Genomic DNA, 8554 nt, shown 5'->3' with positions numbered 1-8554 from the left:
AATGGCATAGATTAGAGGTCACGTACCACCAAACAGAGAATGGGTCCCTGTCAACCACACCCCGTTCCACAGAGATCATCCCCAAAGTTCACTTCATGACACCAAAGGCAGAAACCCACAGTGATGCCACTGATGCAACAAAATACTGATGGCAGAAGGAGAGGAAGAGAAGAGCCACGTTTCATATGTAAGCACTGAGGAGAACTGCACAAAGCCACCTGAGAGTCTCAGGGCTCAGGTCTGCCCAAGGTGCCTGCTGGGGGCAGGGTGCCACTGGCTCCAATCCTGGGCCTCAGACAGGCTGCTTTTTAAGGACGTGGCCACTGCTGTTTCCCGCAAGGAATAATATAGAGGTAGTCTTCGGAATGCTAATTCCCCATTGGCACTGGAGGGAGGACTGGCATTTGTTGGTTTTCCTTCATACTAGAAAAGTCCAACCAAGATTTGATAAGAAAACAGGACCGTGAGAAAGGGAAAAACCTGACAGGAAGCACCCAGATTTCCTCCTTGCTGTAGTTTGGATCTGGGATGTCCCCCAGGCTCATGTGTTGAAAGCCTGGTCCCCAGGGCACCAAAGTCCAGTGGTGGGGCTCCTGGGAAATGACTGGATCACAGGGCTCCGATCTCCTCGATGGATTAATTCATTGTTGGGTTTGGAACTGAAGGATTATTGGGAACCCATTGAAACTGTAGGAAGTGAGGCCTAGTTGAAGGAGGTAGATCACTGGGAACATGCCCTGGGTGGGTATGTTTTCTTCCTGGCCCCTTCCTCTCTTTCTCTGTCTCTCTCCAGCCCCCCACCCACTCCGTCCTGACCATCATGAGGTGAATAGCTCTGCTCTGCCACACGCTCCCCACCATGATGTTCTGCCTCACCACAAGACCACAATCACGGGGCCAAGCAACTATGGGCTGAAATCTGTGAAACCGTGAAGCACAATAAATCTTCTGTCCTCTAAGCAGATTTTCTCAAGTGTTTTGTCACCACACGGAAGAGCTGACAGCCTCCCTTTGCACAGGTGGCTTGGTAGAACCCCGCAACAGAGGCCAGTCTTCTCTGGACCTGAGTGATTAGGTCACTACCAAGAAACGATCATGGTTACTGGAGGACTCTAAAATATCTTGGAAGTTAAGCTGTGCAAAACATGCAACAGCATATCTGTGTGTGATGTCCACTGGGGCCTGCTGATGTGGCCCTCCCCCCAGGCCTTAGCACTGCCCCTCCTGGAAAATCATGGATAGGTAGAAGAAGAGAAAGTCTACCACCCTGGCAAGTTCACAAAGAAAGGGCGATTGATAGAGTTGGAAGTAACGTGGAATATGATTTGTCATCGTTCCTGGGGGAGATAAATTTGTAAAATATACAAAAGTTAGAAGTATCAGGTAAACACTGTGATGTAGCAATTGCACGGCCAGTTTTCTGCACCACGAAAATGACCTAGTGGTACAAGAATGATGGGCAGCATTATTTTTCAACATAAAATCTCGAACCAACCCAATTTCAAAACCATTTGGAAAAGGTCAATGAAAACTGCAAAAACTAAGAAAGAAAGGTTTTTTTTTTTTTTTTTTTTTCTTTTTTAAAGGAAGTGGACAATCATATTGGGGATGGCACTGGTGACCCCCTCCTGGGGCTAGGGTACTAGTGTACCTGTCCACTCTGCTGCTGATGAAAAACAAGAAGAGAACCACCCCAGAGTTGACCTCAGTGGTGGCAGCCTGTCCAGGAAGGCACAACAAGGGTGAGATGGCCCTACACTGCAGGGTGGTGCGGTCCCAAGCCTCCTGCGGTTGCTAAAGAGCTGAACGGAGGCTAAAACGACCAGGCAAGAGCTGTTTGCCAAAGGAGGCTAAGCGTCCCTGGGTGGGCTCGAACCACCAACCTTTCGGTTAACAGCCGAACGCGCTAACCGATTGCGCCACAGAGACGCGGAGGGTCCTCTGCTGGGAGTCCATAGGGCCCAGTGCACACTAAGCCGTTTTCCCCAGGCAACGCGCCGCGGCTCCTGCAGAATCCGGGGCAAATTCCCAGAGCTCAGAAAAGCCGCCCGATCAGCGCGGCCAGTTGGAAACCTGACCATCGGCGGATTCCGAGGCCAGAGGGCAGCAGAATGGCCTCCACCCCGAGCTGCCAGGCGCTGATTTCAAAAGCTGACGCCCGGGAGACGCCCGCTGGGCTCCGGGGTCGCGGCTTCTTCCTCGTCCTGCCCTGAGTGGGCCTGTCCCCCCCTAGCGCGCCGCCCTGGGACGGGCCGCAGGGTCAGTGCTTTAAAGGACCCTGAGAACGGAAACGCGAGCGTTTGATCCCAGGCCAAGGTCTTTGCACGAAGCCTCGACTCGGCCAAGTTTCTAGGCCTCCGCGGAGGCGAAAGCCGGGAAGGCCCGGTGCACCCGAGCGCCCTCGAGGTCCCGGGGCTCACGGAGGCTGGGGTGGGCGCGGGGTGGGCGCGGGCGAGAGCAGCGACCCGGCGGCCGAAGGCCTCGGCCAGGAGCACGAAGGGGCGGAGGGGCCCGACCGGCGGGAGACTTCAGCGAGAGGGCAGCCTGCGTCAGGGCCGGGTCCCCAGGAACCAGAACTGAGTTTCACTGTGGCCGAAGGAGAGCAAAGGAGGGGGAAACGGACGGTGGCGAGCAAGACAGGCGACGACCTGCTGCTGTGAACAGGGAGCCGCGGAGTAGCACCCCTGAGCGACGTCCACCATAGGGACGTCCACCACCCGGACCGAGAAGGCGCCGCCCGTCCTCGCCCGCGCGGCGCCGTGACCGTCCAGTGGTCAGTACTCTGCGCTGTGGCCACAGCAACCTCGCTTCGAATCCGAGTCACGGCCGGCCCTGCACTCACGTGGCCCGCCTTGTCTTTCAATCCTCACCGCCGCATCCAGTGCCAAACTTGCAGGTGGCTCCGGAGCTCTCTGGTCTGGAGGAAGAAAGGAAGCCGCGTCCGTGGCCAGGGCTCGGTCACCAGAGAACCCGAGGATTGAGGTGCTGCCTCTGATGCAGTGGTTGTGGTCGACCTCCTTTTTCTGGTTCACATATTGCAGTCATCCGTGGGGTCGTTTTAGACCAAATAAGAAACGAGATGAGATTTGCACTCCAAGGAGGCTTTGGAAACAAGGTCGAATAACCATAGTGAGTGAATGACCTTCCCCAACCAAGTGTGTGTGTGTCTGTGTGTGTGTGTCTGTGTGTGTGTGTGTGTGTGTGTGTGTCGGGGTGGAGGGATAATAAAAACTGAAGTGCAGCTCACAGATTAAATTTCACCCATCCTCAGTGCATGGCCCCGTGGATCGCGTCCAACAGGAACCCTCTTCTAGAGCAAGTGACAGAAAATTGCCATCAGCTCAGGAAGTCCCTGGAGTCTGTTTTCCGCCCATCCCCACAACCTCACTGAAGGGAATCACCACCGTGTTTTCTATCTCCAGGGTTAGTTTTGCTTTATTCTTGAAATTCTCGATCAAATACCATACTTTTTGGCCAGTGGTTTGCATTTGGGTTGTTTTTTTGTTTAATGCAGCATTAAGTTTCTGCTATGCATCCATTTGTTGTCACGATCAGTGTTTTGGTATTGTCCCAAAATGTGAATATAGTAAAGTGGATGGAGACCGGTTATGTCTAGTTGCAGCCCTGGAGAAGAAGGTGGCTATGAACATTCCCGTAGGGGTCCCCTGAGGCCTTGTGCATTCATTTCTTTTGAGTACAAACCTAGTGATGGAATTGCTGGGTAATGGGGCAGGTGTATTTTAAACTTCATGAGAAGCTAGCAAACCGTTTTCAGGATGTTTGCACTGTCTTACTCTCTCACCACAAGAAAAGATACTAATTATTTTTATGTTTTCATTTTTGATACTTTGTTTTCTTTTTAGACATACATGATGGTAGAGTGTCTTTTGCATATTACACATACCTGGAGTATAACTTCCCACCATTGAGGTCGTACATGACGTGGAGTTACACTGGTAGTGTATTCATATGTGAGCAAAGGAAACTTAGGTCCTATTCATTGTACTCTCCTCTTCCCATTCTCCTCCCTTCCCCTCATTCCCCTTTGTCTAATGCTATATATATATATATATATTTTCCACCTTCTTTTTACCCATTCCTTTGTTAAAGGGCGCATTAGGCTGGTTTCATAGATTAGCTGTTGTGAATTGCTGTCAAATTGATGTGCCTCTGTCCCTGTAGTATGCTGATTTTAAGTCCTTTGGATGTATACCAAGGAGTAGGATAACGGGGTCAAATGGTGTTTCCATTCCAAGTGTTCTGAGGACTCTCCATACTGCTTTCCAGAATGGTTGCACCAAATTGCAGTGCTGCCAGCAAAATATGAATGTACCTTCCCCCCCACATACTCACCAACATTTGTTGTTACTTGTATTCATGATAATTGCCACTCTGACTGGAGCAGGAGGGAAACTCAAGAGAGGTGAAAGACCTCTCTTGTATGTATTTTGGTAATATGGTCATTTTGACAATATTAATTCTGCCTGTCCAAGAACATGGGAGAACTTTCCATCTTCTAAGGTGTTCTTCAATTATTTTCTTATTGTCCTGTAGCTTTCATTGTAGAGGTCTAATGTATATGTATATGCATATACTTGGGAATCTCTCTCTATTTTTTGAAGATAGTTTTCCTAGTGCCTCTTTCAATTGATTCATCATTTATGTATAAGACTGCAATTGATTTGTGGGTGTTGATTTTATATCCTGCTCCTTTGCTGAATTCATTTATGAGTCCTAGAAGTCTTCTGGTAGAGTTCTTTGGGTCTTCTATGCATAGAATCATGTCCTCAGCAAATAAGGATACTTTGAGTTTTTCTTTTCCCATTGGGAGAGAAGATACAAATTCTTGTAAGCTCCTGTTTTTAACTATCTCTTAAAAGTGACCCATTCGGGTGGGTGTGTAAGGGTATATTATTGTTATTTTCCTGAATGAGCAATGATATTGAGTTCCTTTCTTATTTCTTTTGGTCATGTAGAAATGTTGTTGGAGAGATGCTGATCAGTGTCTTTCCACCTTCCTTTTCTTTTTCTTTTTTGTTATCAGGGATTGAACCCAGGGTGCTTTATCACTGAGCCTCATCCGCAGCCCTTTTTATGTTTTAAATTTTGAGATAGGGTCTCACTAAGTTTCTTAGGGCCCTACTGAGTTGCAGAGGCAGGGCTCAAACTTGCCATCCTCCTGCCTCAGCTTCAAGTGTTGTTGGATTTCAGGCCTGGGTCCCCACACCCACCTTGTTTCCCCTCTTTTTTCATAACCTTTTACTATTAGACTCATTTAGATTTGTGAAAGATAGAGTAGACAGTGCACAGAATTTCTATACACTTTACACCCGGCTTCCCCTAGCCTTTAACATCTTACATTAGAATGATACCTTTGTCCCAAGTAAAGCATAAATACATTTGCTACTAGGAGTAGGATACACTCAGGAGATAATGGAAGACAAAGAGGGCCTTGCTCAGAGAAGCCACTGTTATGTGTCCTGAACTAAGGAGGATTGCCTTTGTCCTTTGCATCCAAGATCCAAGAAATATCTTAACTGATCAGGGATATGGAATTTAGAATGGATATAGAAAAACATAAAGTCATTTGAAGCAGAACAGTCTAGTTATAAAAGGCAGAAAGAGATTTAAAGACATGCAAAGAAATTTTTCATTAAAAAAAAAAAAAAACAGGAACCACACAATGAGGTGGTAAAAATGGGTCTAACTAGACCAAGAATCTCCAACACAACACCTGCCCATCAGAATAGACCTAGTTCACTCTTTTTGAATATAAAAGCAAATTCCAGCTGTAGAAGTTAATCAGACAGAAAAAGATAAGATGTTGCTATTCTGTACCAGGCTGCTTGTAAGCACAAGTGGACAAAGCAAATGGCTGGTAGAAAGAGGAACAACATCCTATGGCTCCACCACCCACTGTTCCTCCCTGAACCAGCCTCTTGGGTGGCCAAAGAGGGTGTGGGGGAGGGCAGAATTCCTGGGAACTGTCCTTTATTGACTCTTGTGTAAGTCTCTGTAGGACATGAGAATCTCAAAGCCAGACTCAATCCTTGGTCCTTTCCAGGGATGCAGAAGGGGAGGAGAGAGGAGAGAGCTCCATTACCACTCAGATGCAGAATAACCCAGGGACATACCCAAGAGTGCAGCTGGGTTCTGAAGGTCTTTGGGAAAACACCTGACATGGGTCTCAAGGTCGGGAGGATGGGCTTGGGAGGCAGTGTTACAGGGTTGGGGCCTGGTGGGAATCGAGGCCCTGTGAAGACCCCTTCAAACCACCCGTGAGTTTATGGAAGGGAAAGGAAAAGAGAAAGGGAATACTGTCAGGCGAGAGAGGGTGTGGGTCCCCTCAGAGAGGAGAGGGACAGAGTGCCTCTCCTGCATTCCAGGTTTATTGGGGATCCTGAGAGTCCCGCTCAGGTCCACCTCTTCACTTGTGACTGACAATAGAATGACAGCAGACTGGCACGTCCCCTCTGCCACGACAACTCTAGGTCACTTTGGCCCATGCTGACAGTTTCTAAATGGACCCGTGGCCATCAATGTTTACAGATTTTAAGATTAGAGGGAATTATCCCTTACTCCGTGAGTTCTTAGCCTCGCCTGTTGAAAGGGTCAGAAAAGCCTCCCCCTCCAGGGTAACTTGTGCTGCTCTTATGGACTTTACTTCCGGCCTGCATTTCTCCTGCAGGTATGGCAGGTAGTTGGCTGAGAAATTTGACATATCCTGGCCATGAAAGTCAGGCAGGGCTGCAGGGAGATTGCTTCTGGAAAAAGAAAGCCTGTGTGTGGCATTATTCCCGTACCCTCGTGTTCCCGCCACTCGTCAGCCCCTAGCAGCCGCCACCCATGGCAGGGCAGGGGCTATATAGATTAACAAGCGAGGTTCGCGGCAGATAAAGACCAGGGACCGAAAACGGGTGAATTTCTGGTGTTTTCCTGTAGCGGGTCTCCACCTGGTTGTCCAGAGCCCGCTGCAGACTTGGCTTCTTCAAGCCAGATGGTTTTATTCATAGTGACGTCTGTATATTATTGCTTTCCGCGTCACCAGTATGGAGCACGACTTGTGACACCAAGCATTGGTGGTTCAATGGTAGAATTCTCGCCTACCACGCGGGAGACCCGGTTCGATTCCCGGCCAATGCACGCCTTTTCTTAGCGCAGCTGGGAGCCCTGCTTTCGCCTTCTCTCCCCTGGTCTCCAGCAAACCCTGGTCAGGAAAGACCACAAAGCCCACGACCTCAGTGTCGTTTCCCAATTGCCACACAGGACGGGACCTCACCAGTCACAGGCTGAGAGTGTCGAAACCGCGCCAAACTTTTTCCTCGGATCTCGAGGCTCCTGCGCACGGATTCACTTCCTGCACTTGGACAGGGCACTGGACAGATCACTGGGCCGTTCTCCGTGCAGAAGGGGACCCGGAAGGGAACGCCCGGTGGCTGGGCCACGCGACCGGGTGCTCACGACGCGCGGGAGGCGCGGAGCCCAGATCCACTCGCGCCGCGGGTTCTGCGCGGGGCCGCCGCCGGCCGGACAGCCGCCCCTGTGTCTGGTGGCCCCGATCAAAGTCAGTCCGCGGCGTCTGGGCAAAGTTCAGGGTGGCCCAGGAGCGCGGCGAGGGGGGCGCCCTTCTAACCCTCCTGCTTTCGCCCCCGACGGGCGCCCTGCCTTCTGCGCAGAGTTTGGATCCCCTGGGGCTCTGCAGCCCAGCCCCCACCCCCCCCGCACGGCCTCGGGCCACGTGGGAGGAGCCCGGGACAAGCCAAGCTGCGTCCTGTCTGTGGACCCCGCCTGTTTTCACCCGCTCTTCGCAGCCAGTCCAAGTGCTGCCCACTCCAGCGCACTGGCCAATGGCCACCGGTCCTTTACTCTCATGAAAAGGCCGCGGGAAGAGCTCAGAGGGAGACGCCAGGACAACAGAACTGAGTAGAATTGGCTCCAGTCTGCGGGGAAGCTCTCCTGCCCTGCTCCTCCTGCCCCCCTCCTCCTCCTGTGCCAGCCCCCTGTGCCCCTCCTCCTGCCCAGCTCCTCCTGCCTCTGATCCTTCTCCTCCTCTTCCTCCTGCCCTGGTTCCCCCTCTCCCCCCCCCTCCTCCCCTTCTCCTCCTCCCTCTTCTCCTGTACATCCTCCTCCCCCTCCTATAAAATCCTGCAGGCTCCATTTCCTTCTTTCTCCTAACTCCCTCCAGGTTGATTCTGAAAACCTGGGCAGCAACCCAGATTATTTCAACCCCCCCGGTCATTTGTTGATTTTGGTACTGAACTAGAACTTGCCTCATAAAATAGTTAAGTTGTCCCTTGATTTAAATTTTCTGGAACAAATTGTACAGGGAATTGGTATCACACACACACACACCGGTCTCTCTCTCTCTCTCTCTCTCTCTCTCTCTCTCTCTCTCTCTCTCTCTCTCTCTCTCTCTCTCCTGCCCTAATTAGTAGAATTAATTAAAAAAAAAAAAACAACTACCTAGACTTGGTGCTTTGTTTACAAGCTTTTGAGTTGTTGATTCCAGTTTTAAATACATGAATACTTAAATAGACTATGTCTCCTTTTGTAT

General features: G+C 50.4%; 2 non-coding genes across 2 annotated transcripts; one reads left to right on the top strand and one right to left on the bottom strand.

The window, feature by feature from the left end:
- Window positions 1-1855: 1855 nt before the first annotated feature.
- Trnan-guu (transfer RNA asparagine (anticodon GUU)) lies at window positions 1856-1929 on the bottom strand. The gene has a single exon. It is a non-coding gene; the product is annotated as a tRNA-Asn (tRNA).
- A 5144-nt stretch (window positions 1930-7073) lies between these two features.
- On the top strand, window positions 7074-7143 carry Trnag-acc (transfer RNA glycine (anticodon ACC)). Its single transcript has one exon. It is a non-coding gene; the product is annotated as a tRNA-Gly (tRNA).
- The last annotated feature ends 1411 nt before the right edge of the window (window positions 7144-8554 follow it).

This window comes from Marmota flaviventris, chromosome 10, assembly GCF_047511675.1.
Source record: "Marmota flaviventris isolate mMarFla1 chromosome 10, mMarFla1.hap1, whole genome shotgun sequence".
NCBI lineage: Eukaryota > Metazoa > Chordata > Mammalia > Rodentia > Sciuridae > Marmota > Marmota flaviventris.
This window is presented reverse-complemented; position numbering and strand designations above follow the sequence as displayed.